The sequence below is a fragment of the Vitis riparia genome, chromosome 19 (assembly GCF_004353265.1).
Source record: "Vitis riparia cultivar Riparia Gloire de Montpellier isolate 1030 chromosome 19, EGFV_Vit.rip_1.0, whole genome shotgun sequence".
NCBI classification, from domain to species: domain Eukaryota; kingdom Viridiplantae; phylum Streptophyta; class Magnoliopsida; order Vitales; family Vitaceae; genus Vitis; species Vitis riparia.
Window position 1 is genome coordinate 12,342,241 of NC_048449.1, and position 1,283 is coordinate 12,343,523.

General features: G+C 35.2%; 1 long non-coding RNA gene across 1 annotated transcript; it reads right to left on the minus strand.

Moving 5' to 3' along the window:
• Nucleotides 1-204: 204 nt before the first annotated feature.
• Nucleotides 205-989, minus strand: LOC117909573. Its single transcript, XR_004650396.1, has 4 exons — nucleotides 931-989; nucleotides 665-728; nucleotides 310-371; nucleotides 205-234 (listed from the first exon to the last, which is right to left on the minus strand). It is a non-coding gene; the product is annotated as an uncharacterized LOC117909573 (long non-coding RNA).
• Between the last annotated feature and the right edge of the window lie 294 nt (nucleotides 990-1,283).

Below are 1,283 nucleotides of genomic sequence, written 5' to 3' on the forward strand. Positions count from 1 at the left end.
TCATAACTGATTCAACCACAAGAAAGAACTGAAATGAAACTCGCTCTACACATATAATATAGATCAACAAAAGGAACAAGGAAAATGGTAGCCGAAATTTTACTGAAAAAGTTTTAGAGCATCCTGTAATACAGGGGAGGAAGAGGATGGGGCATCCTCGATCTCACCACCGGAAGTCTTTGACTTGATGTATGAGCGAGCCCACTCGAGCATTGTCTCCACCTCTTTCTTGTACTGCATTTCATGAACGTAAACAATTGAGACATATTTTAAAATAGGTAAGTAGAGTTTGAGGGGGGAATTGCAAACCTCATTGATTGCACCCGATCTGATTTTGGATTGCATCACACACCATTTCTTAAAATGTGCACCTGTAAAAATCGCAGAAGTCCAAACAATTCTCTTAAATTAAAAAAAGAAGAAGAAGACTAGATTGAAATTCTTGGCTAGACGATTTGACCTAATGCTGTGTTTGAATTATTCAGGAACAGGACTTCAGAGAATTATAAAATATATGATTAAAAGCATCTGATGACACCTGATTGAGGAGCATTTAGTATTGAGTACTACTACAAATGCTCATCCCCAACTGTTACAAATATGGAAAAAGCGATGATGAATGGAGCTGAAGATTAAATATGGTAAAAGCCCATCAGAAACTTACCAGCTTTTATTTCCATTGTACACGAGGATTCAGAATTGGTCTCCAATCTCCACTTGCAGTGAACCTGATGCAGCCCCAAAATTAAGAATGTAGAGAAAATGAGGTGAAAAATGCATTAAAGACAATAATTGTCATCCTTTATTTGAGGGACCGAACCCTGTTAAGCTAACAAAGAATATCCAGAAAAACCCATGCCTAGTTTCATCCTTAACATTGAGATTTAGCCATCAAACTGTGCAACGTCCAAAATATTGTAAATTGCATACCTCAAAATGGGACCCGAATGGAACATCATGAGCTTGTTGCATAGTCTCAAACACCTAAAACAAGAGGATATAATCATCACCAGATATTGTAGATATTAACTAGTAAAGAAAACTGAAATAATAATCAAATAATCTTCATTTCCCTACTTTATCTTTTTACCCATTTTTACCCCCTAAAAGTAAGAAATATACACAAAATAAACTAAATTTGAAATAAAATGAGAATAAGAAATTTAACAAAAATTTCTTACTTTCTTATTGCCGATCGTACAATTTACAAGGCTGAAGATACAACTTTCTTACAGACACCTTTACACACTTTCACACACTCCTTCAGACACTTACACTTACTT